The sequence below is a fragment of the Cervus canadensis genome, chromosome 8, assembly GCF_019320065.1.
Source record: "Cervus canadensis isolate Bull #8, Minnesota chromosome 8, ASM1932006v1, whole genome shotgun sequence".
NCBI classification, from domain to species: domain Eukaryota; kingdom Metazoa; phylum Chordata; class Mammalia; order Artiodactyla; family Cervidae; genus Cervus; species Cervus canadensis.
In genome coordinates, this window is record NC_057393.1 from 62,202,045 (window position 1) to 62,218,718 (window position 16,674).

The 16,674-nt window shown below is 41.4% G+C and overlaps 1 protein-coding gene and 1 long non-coding RNA gene across 3 annotated transcripts in view; both read right to left on the bottom strand.

Annotated features, from left to right (window-relative positions):
* Positions 1 to 16,674, bottom strand: part of LRMDA (leucine rich melanocyte differentiation associated) — a 1,119,641-nt gene that overhangs the window by 842,208 nt on the left and 260,759 nt on the right. The gene's annotated exons all lie outside the window — the stretch shown is intronic.
* LOC122446355 lies at positions 4,721 to 13,977 on the bottom strand. The gene is made up of 3 exons (XR_006270852.1): positions 13,967 to 13,977; positions 10,946 to 10,949; positions 4,721 to 4,867 (listed from the first exon to the last, which is right to left on the bottom strand). It is a non-coding gene; the product is annotated as an uncharacterized LOC122446355 (long non-coding RNA).

Consider the following 16,674-nt stretch of genomic DNA (forward strand, 5'->3'; position numbering starts at 1 on the left):
GGAATCCACGCAAATAGGACAATGCAAATAGGTGAATACATAAGCAAGTATATGATCCTTTCCCTAAGCCTGTCCTACTACAGGGAAAAAGAGGCAAGGACTTCCTATTCTTAAGTAAATTCCTTCCATAACAAGCTCCTTTGCTGGTTAGGGAAACTGAACATAAAAACAGGAAAATTCTTTAAAATTACGCCATATGACCAAGCCTCTGAAACACAGAAACAAAAATGGGGGGCGGGGGGCAGGATGCAGTATGGGGAGAATGACTACAGAAATGAGAAAGCATGGATGAAAATAAAGAATGCTAAGAGCTGCTACTGCGTGAAAAGCAGGAAAATGTGGGTGAGGTCTTTGACTACCCATTTAGAAAACCTTGCTAATTCCAAACAGTGGTGAGATGCTCTCTCTTTCCTCTCAAGCTCCATCAAGGATCTGGGCCAGCCAATCACCCAAATAACATTTTTGAGATGGCATTTAAAAAATAAATAAACAAATGATCTCCCATCTCCCAATACAGTGTTTTTAACCCCCACGCCTCATCCCCGTGATCCCACTGCCTTGATGACAACAGCCTCAACTGCAAACCCCTCGCCTTGCATGCACTCCATTTTCTCAGTATCTGACATCGCAATATTAAATAACTATAAAACTAGAAAGCCAAAATAACTAAATCACCTGGCAGCCAATTTCTGAGAGTTAAACCACAAACCCGGAAAATGGTGGAGTGTGTTGAAATAATGTAAAGGAAACCCATAAATTCAAACTTTATGTTCTGTAAAGAACAAATATGAAAAAGGCATCAAAATAATGAAAGATTGTTTATGTATTCTGGCATGAAATGGGAACGTGTTATGAGAGAGAGCAGTGGTGGAGACAGATCGACGGAGCTGACAGTGTGGTATTCATCCTGCACCGTGCAGCAGACGTCCCGCTAGTGGCAGTAGACAGCGCAATAAATCAAGGGCTCTCGAAGCTGTACCTACAGCTTATTACATCCAAGATGACAAATAAATAATAATCCCTGTCAGAGCGGCCCTTTGCTCAAGGATTGAGCCTGAAACCTTTGGCTCATCACTCCTCATCTTAAGTGAAAACACTAGAACTAGGGAATTGGAGGCCACGCTTTGCTAAGCTCATGAAACACAAAGCGAGCGGGACCCGGGAACTAAGACTGAACAAGAAAGGTCAAGAAAGAGGGAAGGATAAACATTTAAATAATCCTGACCAAGAGTGGGCAAAGCGTCTGAATGAATGTGGTGGGGTTAACACGTCCTAATCATCGGGGCAAGGAAAAAAAAAAAATCCAGAAAATGATCTCTTGTCCCCACCCTTAAGTTGGAGAAATACCAAGTTCCGGTTTAAAGGTGTTATCAAGAAGCAAAGGGCAGGGTCATAGAGGTGCCGAGACTTCGGTACCAGCAGCCACTACCCCTAGCCCCTCCCCACAGTGTCCACCTCCCACCTTCTTTCAGATCTAAGCAAGTGTTGGAAAACCTTCCTCCACTCCCATAGTAACTGCAGCTCTGTGCAGAGTCAAAGGAGAGGGGACAGTGCCAGCCAGGGCCCAGGACAGGAAAAGCTGAGTCACACAGCCATGCCCCTGTCTCCCTGCTGGGCATCCTGGTTACCTCCTCTCATGTACATTCTCTCAGTGACTCTTCAATGTAGGGATGATAGAGAGCCCTGCTGCTAAATCTGCCTTGAATCCATGGATGTTATGACCTTGAACTTGTCCCTTAACTTTGAGCATTCCTATTTCCTTATTGTTCCTAGCTGGTCAGGTTGAGGGTTTTTCTAAGGACCCTGAACAGTTCTTACACAGCATCTCTCTGTCTGGATGGACTCTACACTTAAAGTGGTTCCCAAATTGGCTTTCCAAGCAAAGCCATTTTTTTTCTCCCCATTTGACACATCTCTAATTCCTCCACTGCCTTCATGAAAGCACAGAGACAGGCAGTAAAGTCTGACAGGGCCCAATGGATTTGGATCCCAACTTCCCCACACACACAGCCATCCTAAACAACTCTTAAATATCTTGTCAGCTGCCTTTTAATCAGCCCACTACCAATCCCCCCCCATGTCTGGCCATTACAGCAAAACTCTTCTTTGTGATTTGAGAGAACTGCATAAAAGATGGATCTACAAAAGCACACAGGACTCATCAGAAAGGCCTATGTCCAAGTGGCTAAAATAAGAGTTTCTGCTATTGCAAAGGGGAAATGACCCCAGATCCCCACTACAGACAAACTGACACATGGCAGAGAGACCTGCTCTGTCCAGGTGAATTCAAACCCTACCTCCACAAAGGTGGAACACCCCATTGAGATTCAGTCTCCTCAACTACTGATTCCCAGCCAAGAGCACTGTCTTGAGGTTAAATGCAATCATGTGCTCAACAGTTCCTAATGTAGTCTGGAAACCCAACAGATCCAGTCCACATTCCAGTTTGTTTTTTTCCTTAATTTTCTATCCTCCACTATAGCAGAATTTTAAATGAATGGTATCATCCACATGATTTTAGATCCTCATGGACCTTCAGACTATCCAAAATCATCTACAGAAACATAAGCTTCTTATGAAAATCATTTTAACCTGGAGAAAATACTCAAGCCAGAACTCAGAAGGAACTCATCTAAGTTGAGGTTTTAAGAGGTTTTTCAGCTGGTAAAGAATCCTTCTGCAATGCAGGAGACATCAGAGACATGGGTTAGAACCCTGGGTCGGGAGGATCCCCTGAAGGAAGAAATGGCAATCTACTCCAGTATACTTGCCTGGGAAATCCCATGGACAGAGGAGCCTGGTGGGCTACAGTTCATAGGGCTGCAAAAGAGTTGGACACAACTGAGCAACTAAGCATGCATGCATGCGTGGGCTATACGTGGGTAAGTGAAAGTGAAAGAGGAGAGTGAAAAAGTTGACTTAAAGCTCAACATTCAGAAAACTAAAAGATCATGGCATCTGGTCCCATCACTTCATGGCAAATAGATGGGGAAACAGGGGAAACAGTGGCTGACTTTATTTTTCTGGGTTCCAAAATCACTGCAGATGGTGATTGCAGCCATGAAATTAAAGGACGCTTACTCCTTGGAAGGAAAGTTATGACCAAGCTAGACAGCATATTAAAAAGCAGAGACACTACTTTGCCGACAAAGGTCCATCTAGTCAAGGCTATGGTTTTTCTGGTAGTCATGTATGGATGTGAGAGTTGGTCTATAAAGAAGGCTGAGCGCCGAAGAATTGATGCTTTTGAACTGTGGTGTTGGAGAAGACTCTTGAGAGTCCCTTGGACTGCAAGGAGATCCAACCAGTCCATCCTAAAGGAGATCAGTCCTGGGTGTTCACTGGAAGGACTGATGTTGAAGCTGAAACTCCAATACTTTGGCCACCTGATGCGAAGAACAGACTCATTGGAAAAGACCCTGATGCTGGGAAAGATTGAGGGCAGGAGGAGAAGGGGACGACAGAGGATGAGATGGTTGGATGGCATCACCGACTCGATGGGCATGAGTTTGAGTAAACTCCAGGAGTTGGTGATGGACAGGGAGGCCTTTCATGCTGCAGTTCATGGGGTCGCAAAGAGTTGGACACGACCGAGCGACTGAACTGAACTGAAGTGATACAACAGCTCTTTTGAGCCCAAACATTCTATACCTGGAACTCTATTCCTAAGGAAATAAACCAAAACAAGGAAAATCCATGTGCACAAAGACAAACATTATATTGTTTTTACAGCAAAAAGAAAAAAAAAAAAGATATGGATGCAAACTGAATAGGCCATACAGGAGGTTCAAAATATGTTAAAAAAAAAATTTTTTAATGGAATGCTTGTTTGATGGAATAGCATGAAGGAATATGATCACTACAAAGACAATGAAGCAACAGGGCAAACTGCCTATGAACTAAGGCAACAAGAAAATGGTATGATACAAAATGCAACCTTGGCTATCATTTTAAGCAGGCAGCCTTGTGCCTTTGAGAAAAAACAGAAAATACACAAATAACAGTGTATCAGTTCAGTTCAGTTGCTCAGTCATGTCTGACTCTTTGCAACCCCATGAACCACAGCATGAAAGGCCTCCCTGTCCATCACCAACTCCTGAAGTCCACCCAAACCCACGTTAAGCAAGTCGGTGATGATGCCATCCAATCATCTCATCCTCTGTCGTCCCCTTCTCCTCCTGCCCTCAATCTTTCCCAGCATCAGGGTCTTTTCCAATGAGTCTGTTCTTCGCATCAGGTGGCCAAAGTATTGGAGTTTCAGCTTCAACATCAGTCCTTCCAGTGAACACCCAGGACTGATCTCCTTTAGGATGGACTGGCTGGATCTCCTTGCAATCCAAGGGACTCTCAAGAGTCCTCTCCAACACCACAGTTCAAAAGCATCAATTCTTCGGCACTCAGCCTTCTTTATAGACCAACTCTCACATCCATACATGACTACCGGAAAAACCATAGCCTTGACTAGACGGACCTTTGTCGGCAAAGTAGTGTCTCTGCTTTTTAATATGCTGTCTAGCTTGGTCATAACTTTCCTTCCCAGGAGTAAGCGTCTTTTAATTTCATGGCTGCAATCACCATCTGCAGTGATTTTGGAGCCCAGAAAAATAAAGTCAGCCACTGTTTCCACTGTTTCCCATCTATTTGCCATGCAGTGATGGGACCAGATGCCGTGATCTTAGTTTTCTGAATGTTGAGCTTTAAGTAAACTTTTTTACTCTCCTCTTTCACTTTCATCAAGAGGCTCTTTAGTCCTTCTTCACTTTCTGCCATAAGGGTGGTGTCATCTGCATATCTGAGGTTATTGATATTTCTCCCGGCAATCTTGATTCCAGCTTGTGCTTCCTTCTGCTCAGCACTTCTCATGATCCTGAAATAGTACTAGCACATCCTCAGGTCAACAAATGTTCACCAGGAACCTTCAGGAGTGTGAGCAGCGAGTACTGCACCATGCCCAAACCTTACAGCATGCCAAGATTCATTTTTAAAACACATCATTTGAGATATGTTTGGGTTTCCTGGCTTAAGATGAGTTAACCTTACAAAAGATGCAAGTAAGAAATAATGTAATCACTTAATATAATATCACTATTTCAAGGCCTTTTAACATAAACATGGCAATTCTGCTAATATATATTACATACATTGGCAACAATACAAGAAAGCTGAAAGGTGGTTATTGTTGAAGTGAAAAAGTCCCAGAATCCCACTAAGAAAATAACATGAGACAATAATGCATATTTCAGGTACACACTATAACTGACTTAAATTATTATGGATGTACTTCATACTTAATTACCTTCCTGAAATATGTCAGGGTATTTTGTCATAAACTCTGCAGAGTCTGTTGTACCTCTACTAAACACTGCTCTGAAATGCAAACCCTTTGCTAATGTTTTTATTTGAATAACTTATTACCCAATATAGCAAGCATCAACACATTTTATAGAACCAGAACCTGGCTCTCTGAAATTCCTCCTACCCTAATGCCAGTCACTGTTGGGAGCATTTAGTTATAAATTGTCTTTCAATAAAAGTAAAAGCTCCCAAAACAACAAAATGAAAAGACACAGCAGCTTAAATCAAGGGAAGTCAATTTCCACATGCCGATCCTAAATATTTCATGGCCCTATTTTATTCTGACATTTGTAGATGACTAAAGTGTTACAAAGGAAATAAAATGCTGATTAAAGAGTTCACTGTCATAAAGGTTACTGAATTGTAAATGGCCCTTTCCATCTTCCTGTTAATAGGTACCCAGCTGTAAACATCATGAAGGATGGGAAGGGAGGGAGGCTTCCCTCCTTTAGGAGCTGTATATACATTAATCACTGAATCACCAAGCCATGCTTAATTGCAAGCTGTATATCACACAAATCCATGGTAAGTAGAAGGAAACTCATTATTGCTGCTTCATAACTACTGGGTACTTCTCATTTTAACCTCCTCACACCTGGGACACTTCTCTGCTTTACAACAGGAATGCAGAAAAGGTATTACACCACTAATTACAGCCCACACCGGCACCCCCATCTCAGCTGCCTGGAAGAGAAAATGCAACTCTCTCAGCCACCCCTGGCTTCTGCTTCATTGCTGCTAAGTGAGTTTTTATATGTGGTTTGCTGCCCTCCACTGCCCCCGAGCCCCCTCCTCCCCTATTCCCTTCCTGGGGACAACATGTTGAAATCCATTACTCCTTGAGAGTTTACAGAACTGTTTAAATGATAAAGAAAAAAAAAAAAACCTGCAGTATATTTTGCTTTGACAAAATTATTGATTTAAATCCCATACAATAGCACAATACTATTTAAAGGTCAACCCAAGAAAAATGAGTTTACACCCGAACAGAGCCAAGCTTATCTGTCATGAAAGTGTAATGATGTGTTTATTCCCTTACCAGGGTGTATATATTTTTCAGGAAGATATAACAGTCTACTTGCAGGTGAAATCTGTTCTTAAGCGGGAATTTCAGGATATATTTACATTTCAGATGGTGGGGCCGATATCTGAGATCCATTTCTACACTTAATAGTCAGTTGAGTATTTATCTTCATCGCCCAAAAATGATTCTTCTCACTCCCAGGTCAAAAACGAGACATGCACTTGAAAACTATAACCACAGCCCACATGGGAATCTTTCAAGAAGCCTAAAGCAGCAAATAGAATGCAAAGGTAGCCATGATAACTGCCTCCCTTGCATTTTGGTGTCTCTTATATTTCAGAAGCACGGCAGTGAAGTACAGCAATAAAATGTTCTCAGTTCATTATTTCTAGAAATATCTGTCATTAATGAATCTGTATAACTATACATATTTTTTTCTTTCTAAAAAGCCAGCTAATGTATGATTTACCCCATGACCACCATCACCTTTACCCAGTTGCTTCTAAAGGTACTCAGACCTGGGCCTCATTGGGAGGGGAAAAGGGAAGGAGTGAATGTGGCCTGATACCCTACATCCAAGGTCATAGCCCATAAAGCCCCAGTCTACCACCTCTCCATCGAGCTCCATTCAACCAACATTTACTGAATGTCAGGTACTGTGCTAGTTGTGGGGATACAAAATAACACAGTCCTTTCTCTCTTGAGAAACTTTATCCATCTGGTAAACATGGACCAGCACTCATCATGTACCTGGTACGATGCAGTGACCTCTCAGATGATGGCTTTACAGGGCCTGAGACACTGAATACATAATTACATGTGAAGTAACTATCTCAATAGTGGACATTCAGGATTCTCTGGGAGCATACAGCAAGGAAAGCCAAACTAGTCAATAAGATCCAAGGCAGCCCTTTCTTAGGAAGTGACATTTAATCTGAAACTTGAAGGATGCAAAGGTGTTGGCTAGGTGAGATTGGTGGGGGCAAGTCAAAGTTATGGGAAAGGCATGTGCAAAGGCCCAGAGACAAGACAGTCCTCTGCAGAGAGCTAACAGAGCATCATACAATTTGACTGAAGGGTGGGGAGGAAGAGGAGAAAGTCCTGAAAACAATGGTAAGAGCTCTGAACTTAAGGGAGATCACTGGAAGATTTTAAACCTGAGAGTGACATTACCTGGAGCAGTACAGAAATTGGATCAGGCACCAGCAACTGTTACTGCTGGAATTTCCCTCCTAAGAGGCTATGGGAGCACTGGGGGCAATGACAATGGCAGTCAATGCCAATGTTCCAAGCAGTGGGCTGAGAAACTCCCTACACTATCACCACCACTACACAAGAAGTACATTTCAAGAACTGACCTAAATTCTTTTTATTTTAAACACCAAGCTAAGTTCACAATTCAGGGTCTACACCCCCATAATTCACAGGTGCAGTTGGCTTGGACTAGACATTACAGCAGATCTGAAATTCTTATTATTGCTCATCATCAACCACCACCCAGCTGGCTATTTTCTTGTCATTATTAGCTCTAGCAAAAGATGAACCAGAAGAGACAGCACTTCCAAATCCAGGTAGTTTATTGCTAACACTTGGAGTGAAAGCAGCTCTTGCAACTTTGGTCAGGAAGAAGAATGCAGTTACTAGCCAAGGCCAGGTCTGATGGTTGTAGAAGTTTAATTTTTCGCTGTTCCCTACAATCATGGGCATTAGCACCTTCTGCTTAGTGTATGATTTCTCTTCCAGTATTTCTCAAAGGGAAACGGAGTTGGTGTTCACGAATCTCCTACTGTTCTACGGGTGGCAGATTCTCATGTCCTCTCACACTGGGGCAAAAGCATAAAGCTACTTGACTTATTTGATGAACTGCAGGAAAGTTGGGCCCAGTCCCACAGCTCATCCCACCACATGCATGCATGCATGCTAAGTTGCTTAAGTCGTGTCTCTTTGCAACCCTTGGACTGTGGCCTGTCAGGCTCCTCTGTTCATGGAGATTCTCCATGTTCATGGAGTATTCTCCAGGCAAGAATACTGTGAGTGGGCTGCCATGTTCTCCTCCAGGGGATTTTCCTGACCCAAGGATCAAACCCACATCTCTTAAGTCTCCTGCATTGGTAGGCAGGTTCTTTACCACTAGCTTTACCAGTAGCACCACCTGGGAAGCCCTCATCCTACCACCAGTTCAGTTCAGTCACTCAGTAGTGTCTGACTCTTTGCGACCCCATGAATCGCAGCATGCCAGGCCTCCCTGTCCATCACCAACTCCTGGAGTTTACTCAAACTCACGCCCATCGAGTCGGTGAAGCCATCCAGCCATCTCATCCTCTGTCATCCCCTTCTCCTGCCCCCAATCCCTCTCAGCATCAGGGTCTTTTCCAATGAGAACTCTCTGCATGGCCAAAGTATTGGAGTTTCAGCTTCAGCATCAGTCCTTCCAATGAACACCCAGGACTGATCATCCTACCATAAGTGCCTCCAAATACCCTTCCTGCCACCACCATCTTTACCATCACAGGCCAACACAGACACAGCCAGTGCAAGAAACTTCTGCCTTCTCACATCATCCTTGGTATCGCAATTCCTGCTTCTTCCTATCCCATCTCAACACTTAGGAGATAAGCCAACCCTCCATGTTCACGAATAAGTTTCATTGGTCCCTTCACAAAATTGTGAAACCAATGATTTGAACAAGCATACTTCTTTATAAGATGACAGCAAAGTGAAAAGATCACCTGCTTTGGAATCAGGCACACTGGGGCTCACAGTTACATGCCCCCCCAATCAGTTATGCTTCCCAAGGTCTCCTGCTTAAACTGGGGTCCTCCATTGCTTCATTATCCATCCATACATCCATTCACTCAAAAAATCAATAGGTATTTGATGCCTACCAAGTTCAAAGAGTTTCCTTATTTCTCATTTAATCATGACAATAATCCCTTAGATCAACTTTTCCAAATTTGTTTGATCATGTACCCCAACATATATTAATTTATTACTTATAAATATACACACTGTCATACCAGTGTATTCATAAAACATATATAAGACAGGCACTTGAAGGACAGGAAAGAAAACATTATAAATATTTTAAATGCAATTCAACTCATTAGTGATATCAAATCTTCTTTGAGCTAACCAGGTTAACTGATACTATATTCTATGTATTATGTTTCAGAAACTTCATTACAGAGATCTTATATATTTGTGTCTCATTTTTTAAATACTGGCTTACACTTTATAAAAAGTAAACTTAAAAGTTTAGTTCTAATTTCAGTTTATCCTAACACTTGATTTTAATAAATGAATTACACTTTTAAATATTACTTAAGTATAAATCAATTTCCCATGGTTATTGTAACGAATTACCACCATCTTGTTAGAATTTTTTTAATTTATTATTTTATCAGTTCTAGGAGCTAAAAGTACCAGTAGGCTGAAATTAGGGTGTTAGCAGGGCCATACTTCCTCCAGAGACTCTGAGGGAGGGTACATTCTTTACCTGTTCAAACTTCTCAAGGTCTCTGGCACTCCTGGGGTTGTGAGAGCATCACCCCAACCTCTGCCTCTGTAGTCACCATTGCCTTTTCCTCTTCTGTCTGTGTCAAATCTCCCCCCGCCTCTCTTATAAAGACACCTATGATTCCAATCAGGCCCCACCTAGATAGTCCAGGATAATATAATCTCAAAATCTTTAATTTAATCAAATCTGCAAAGACCCTTTTTCAATAATAGCAGGTAACATTCACAGGTTCCAGGAATTGGGACCTGATACTTTTGAGAGGTTATCACTAATATGAGGACCACGGAACACACGGAGGAAACTGATCACTGGCCGAGCCTACCCAATCATGAAACTTTTTCCATCCCACGAACCAGTGACGCTCAGATCATTGTTTAAATTCAGTGGGTAAATTTCCACAATCCTTAATGTTGATTATGCAAAATGTGTGGCAATTTTATATTTTCACCAATGAATTCAAAACCCACTAACATCCCTTCCTAGGAAGACGTTTTAAATGGTTACAAACTTCGTTTTCCAATTATTTTGAAGTATGTGAAGATGAGCATTTTTATAGATGATACACCTAGATGCTTTTTAGCAATGAGCTCACATGAGGATGAAAAACTTTCCAAACATCTGTTTCCAAAATGTTCTCTTTATAGCATGAGTTTCTTTCAGAAAGCATTTACTCAAGTGTCTTTTTTTTTTTTTTTTCCCAACATCATCTGTTAGGATATATACTCTAGTAGATAAAACAAAAATTAAGGTTTGAATTTTTGTAAAAGAAAAATGGAGAACTCTTATTTACAATAATTTTTAAAAAATTATTAAGCTCATTCTTGTGACAAAATCAAGGACTCTAGGACTCTCCTAGAACCAAATATTTTTGTATTCTTCCCCCAGATTATAACCAAGTATAACGTTTCTCTTATTTGAGGATTTTTTTAAATTAACTACACCATTGACACGACTTAGCAAGTAAGGAACAACAACATCCTACAGCCAGAGACTATCCAGATTTTCAAAATGCTGAAGACAAAAACAGAGGGGAAGATGTCACTATGAACTGCTCTTCAAAGAGGGCAACCTAGTAAGTAGTCCACCTACTGTGTGAAATAAGGGCTCACGTGGTGGTCACCTATACCAAGTGAGGGCGCTAGTTCAGCATGAACATTAAATGCTGATCCAGCTTATTCCTTTCTCATTTCTGGATTACAAAAGTTAGAAATCTAACACTGTCTTCTGGCATGCCAGTGATTCTGGTGAAATATTCCTTGGGCACAAACTCTTCATTCTAAAGACTGTGACCTCTGGGTTAAAGATGAATGTTCTAATACTAATGGGGAAAAGGATGCTAAGAAAGGCTAAGAGATTGCCTACAACAGCTAGAGAGTAGGCACCAGAGCCAGGGTTTATATCCAATCTTCTTATTCCATGTCTGGATCACATTTCACTGCCTGGTAACTCCTCCCTTCATTAATGGGGTAGGAAAGGGGAGGAAGGCAGCCCAGCAGAGTGGTTCCAACACCAGTTGTGAGGCTAGACTGCCTGGATTTGAACCTTGGTTTCATCACACACTAGCTGTGTGACCTTGGATATATGAGACTCTACACCTCAGTTTTCTCAAGTATCTATTTCAGAGGGTGATGGTAAGGATGAAATGAGTTAATTCATGTAAGGCACTTAAGACAGCAACAAACACAGAATAAACAAAAACATGCACTCAGATGTTAGCCATGCAACAATATCTATTTCTTAAGGCTATGGGGCAAATGAGAAATGCACACAATATACACAGAAAAATATTGTATATGCATGTAAATACACACACATACACACATAATATAAATAGAAAATGGGGGTGTGCACACATGCACCAATTATAGAACAGGCATCTAAGTTTATCATGAGCTTTTGTTTGGAATTTTGAATGAAATGGGAGGGTCACACAAAAGTAATAAAGTTGATACAGGTCCTCCATAGGGGCAAGAAGGCATCTTTCTGATGCCACACAGGCACACTACCGTCTGCCTTGTCTCCTACAGACATTAGCCATTTAAGAATACAACACCAAAAATTCCAGGCTTTGAGTTATAACACATGCCCTGGTGATACGCTCTCATGTCTATAATTATGGGTATAAGAAAGCAACTAATATTCTTCCAACAGGAAGGTGCAACCTGGGTTTGCAGTGAAAATCATATGGAAGATACAACTACATACCTGTTAACAATTGCAGTATTAAAAAGTTTTCCATCTCTGTATAAAAATATCATTTCTTACCGATCTGCCCCCAATGTCTGAAGCAGTAACTTGAACTAGTTTTTTAAAAGAGTAAACCAAAAGAAATATCCATCAAAACTTCATATTCTGACTCTACTGAGTCACAACAAGAAACAACAGACCATTGTCCAGACCAAATCACTATTTCTCACCTTCTCAAAGTAGGACATAAATTACAAATAAATCAGTAATCATTTATTCTGTGATGTTTCTCCTGGTTTCACCTCCTTTTAGTGCCTCTGTTCAACATCACACCATTGTCTCAACACCACACTTTAAAACCTGTGTCATGTTTATGGAATTTTATGAAAGCATTCAAATTCTAGTACTTTAAAAAAAATCAAGGGAATCTGTAGCTTCATAATCAAATACCATCTGCAGGAAAATATGATGGTAGCCAAGGAGTCTATAAGGGGGAAGCCAAGAAGCTAAGCAGATCCAGAGCACCTGGACAAAGTAAAAGCTGCCAAGTGAGAGGCTGAGGTCGATGGAAAGGCAGTTAGGATCAGCCACACTGACACACAGGCTAAGTAGCAGTCCACGTAAGAAATTCGAGGCTCCCCACATGACAGGTGAGAGAGACAAAGAGAGAAACCATATTGGATTCAAGTCAAGAAACCTGGGTTTGCAAAACTGTTTTGCTCCTCTCCAGCACTCTGACCTTGAGAAATCTATCTCCCCTCTCTAGACCTCTATTTCCTCCTCTGTAGAAGTGAGAGCGTGTTGAACCAGCTCATCTTTTTAGACCTTTACATTTCAATTATTCTGCACTGCTTGTGTACTGCTAAAGCTATTAACAGTTTTCTTGTGTTCAAAGTTTAAAAAAAAAAAACTGTTTTGTATAACCAATCAACGGTACAAGAGGTGTTTACCAAATCTGTCTATTCCATCTGCTTTGGGTCACAAGGTAAGAAGGGAACCTTGTGATTGGTTCTGTCATGAGCTGAGATACCTTTACTTTCCAAAGAAGATCCTTCAGAACTTTCTTTCCCTTTTGTTCAGTGTCCAGCGATGTTTAAGATGTCATGCCCTGCTATCTTGAATCCTTGTGTGACTAAATTGATCGGAGGCCCCCTACCAATCTACAATTTACACAAAGCATTAGAAGAAATATATCTGCACTATTTTACCCCTTTGAGATTCTGGAGTTATTTGTCACTGCAGCATTACTTGGGCCTAACTGATATAACAAGCAGTCTGAAATTTAAATTATTGTTGCTGTTATTATTTACCCTCTTTTATTATTACAATTGTTACCTATAATAAATAATATTTTTATAACTCTGTACATGTCCATTGCTCCACCAACTTCAAGAGATCTTCTTCAAAGAGCAATGATCACATCCAGTAGGGATGAAGAAGGTGAGAACACAGTCATCACACTCCAGTTGCATTCAGTTTCAAGAAAAACTTCCTAATGCAGCAGACTCTTCAGGAAGACCAAAAAACCAGACCATACAGGGAAATGAAAATGTTTTTAAAAACTAACTTCTGGGTATAGGTAATGCAGTATTACAGGCCAGGGCACCAAGATTTTGCTCAGAGAAAGCATGTGAAGAGGAGACATACCACCTCCTACCTAAGCTCTGAATACAAATTGCATTCTTTAGGTCAGTTAACAAAGGCTACTGAAGAGACAGGGAGAAAGGAACAGCTATAAAGGATGAGTTGATGAGGTGTTTTTTTGTTTTTTTTTTTGGATGAGGTCTTATTGGGAGGGGAAAAGGGAAAACAAAGAAATACAAGCTTAAAAATTAAAAAAAAAAAAAAAGGCTCTGGGGCAGCAGAACTACAGATGCATACACCTGCATATGAGATTTAAGAAGCAAAAGAGCTACATGGTTAAAAAATCTCCAACTCCAAAAAGCATAGTAAGAAAAAGAAGGGGGATAAAACAAAGCACTTGTATTTTCATCAACTGATGATTTGCCAGCCTAAGCTTTGGGGGAAAATGGTGTTACGAATGTTAATAGACATAATACTTAAGAAAACCATTTATCATATATGTTTTTACTGAGACAAACCCCTATAGCATATTTCCAGCATTCAAAAAAAGAAACACACACTCCCTGTCTTTTTGGTTAACCACAGCGCTGCTGTTTGACAGAGAAATGGTCAATGTGACCTCAACTCTTCTCTACCCAGTAGCCACTCTTCAGGTACCAGACATACAGGCCTGACATACAAGAGGTAAACAGTAGGGCAAACCTGCACCCTGGGAGTGGATACCAGGGCTCTCACCCACAGAAGCATGTGCCGAGGAATTAGCAGTCAGACAGTGACTGTCGTCTGGTAATAACTTCTTATTATGTCCAGGAATTTACATGAAGATGAATGTGACTAACGTGCACGGGCTCATCCCCACCCCATCAATCACTATCGATTGGCACACCAATTCCTCGCCATAATTAGGCGCTATAGACAGGGTGGCAATATTATCTTAAATACTGTGATACTACCCTCCGTACATGACTCTTTCCCACCAGACTCCCACACCGCTGCTTGGTCATCTACAACACTGCCTCTGTCATTATGTGGGGTGATACGTGGAAAAGCCGAGTGGATAGAACGTCCCTGTGTGCCACGCCTATCTGAGAGTTACCCCATCCCCTATTAGAGATTTTAAAAAATGGGAATTCCTCCATATCCATATTGCATCCCTGTGTGCAAATTCGAAAGTTGGCAACATGCTGCTCTTAATCTGATTTATGCACCAATTTATTTTATACATTAGGCACACTGTATGCAGGCTGACTGATGCATAAAAATTTCATGCAAAACGGACTCACTCTTGGATGGTGGGTAGGACAAATGACTCCATATACCAAATGTATTCTTGCCCACTATACAAACATTTTGATCTGTTTCTATTTCCCCTTGGCTCCCACTCTGGAAAGCTCAAAACACTGTATCTTAACTTTTTAAAATCCTTTCATGCTAAAAAATAACACCCACTTATGCAGAGAACTCTCTGTGCTCACTGTTTAACTGTGGATCACAGACACACACATGCACAACAGAGGCAGGCAGACAGTCACATACCCATGACACACTTAGGTAGTCTGGGGGTTTTAAGAAATTGCTTCTCTACATATCAGAACCACCGTGCATTTTGCATTACTTTTCTAATTACCTTCCCAGAGATATGTTCTCCAACATATTATTAACAGCAGAACTCTCAACAAATTAAAAAAAAAAAAAAAAAAAGCTTTAGGAGTAGGACTTTTCGTTAGGGAAAAAGAAGCTAGAAAAAGCATCTTTCCGTATTTTCCTTTTATTAGAAGTCTCCTTTCATCCAAGAAATATGGGGCCTGAAATAAATTGTACCATCCTGCTTTTTTTTATTCAAATCCTTGCCAGAGCTAGGCAGTATGCTAATGAAAACAGGTTGATAAATGACTCCCTGATATTTTCCAGACATTTTTCTCTCAGAAGTGCTCTAAACTGATGTAGCTCAAAGAGAATAAGGCGCATTAAGTCATTATATCAATTTTTGTTACCCAGATACTTCAGTCCCAGTTAAGCGCTGACAGCCAATATAAAACAAGGCAAGGGCATCATACGACTCCATCGATCAAATCTTGTCGTAGATAGATTGCCTATTACACAAATAGAACCAGCGGATCCAGTTTGTAGTTTTATGCTCTCCAATTAAAGGATAACAGGGTACTTTCCCATAAATCTGCTAATTGCAACTGAATTAATTTAACAAATTTCTCCAAGCACGGAGGAAAAAAGCGATTGGTTATAAGCTAATGTAAACTAGCACAGGTTGTCACAAAGAGGCTCCCATAACATCCTTTTGCTATACCTTGATTGGGCAAGGTGTCACAAGTATTTAGCTACATTGTGGTTCTCTGGCAACAGACAGCTGACAAGCATAAAACATTGCACAAATAGGAGATAATTTATTTGTGGTACTTTTTTTCTTCTTCCTCACTCCCCACTCTCCCCCACCCGAAGGATGAAATAACTCCCTCTTTGCATCTAATTAATGTTTCTTTCCAAGCGAAGCTGTTTTTCTAAATCAGAATTACACCAGGCAAAGCACTATATTACAGAAAGGGGTCCCTCCACATCAGGCAGCCAACAGGAGGGGCGATGGGCAAAAAGCTAGAGCAGCTGCCTACTGCCTTTCAAAGGAGGAAGCAGCTCAATGCTCCTGAGTAGGGCAGGGCAAATGCATTGCAGGGCACTCTGCTCTCACAAGTTCAGAAATGTGGGTGACTGTGGTCCAGGTGCCAGATTCAAAGCAGATGATCCCAAGCCATAAAATAATGTGTCATGGAAGAATTCCTCGTCTGCACGCTCGGGGTTCTGGAGGCGGAGCTGTGCTGAGTGCACAAGGCCTGCTCCTCGGTTTCTCTCCCCTCTCCACCATGCCTTCACCAGCGAGCCAAACAGCTATGCCTAGGGGACTCACAGGTGGGTGGGGGTGGGGGGTGGGGCGGGGGACAGGCAGGGAGGAAACACCATTGAAACAGACAGCCCACCTCCCAGACTTGGTGAAATA